Source organism: Bombus impatiens, unplaced genomic scaffold (assembly GCF_000188095.3).
Source record: "Bombus impatiens unplaced genomic scaffold, BIMP_2.2 scf_0647, whole genome shotgun sequence".
Classification (NCBI taxonomy): domain Eukaryota; kingdom Metazoa; phylum Arthropoda; class Insecta; order Hymenoptera; family Apidae; genus Bombus; species Bombus impatiens.
The window spans coordinates 1,510,647-1,510,852 of record NT_177066.1 but is presented as its reverse complement, the minus strand read 5'-3'; positions in this window follow the sequence as shown (position 1 = coordinate 1,510,852).

Below are 206 nucleotides of genomic sequence, written 5' to 3'. Positions count from 1 at the left end.
TTCTACGACCGCCAAAACCCACACGCCTAGCCAACACCGTTCGAACACTTTACGAGCTACGTTTAGCAGCTGGTTACACCCAGATGGATTATTTTCGACGAGAAACGGACCAATTAGAGACCGTGTAAATTCTCCGGGATCGAGCAGCATCGTCCCGCCTCTTCTCTTTCCCTACTCGCATCTAATGGCTGGTCAAATCTCGTCAC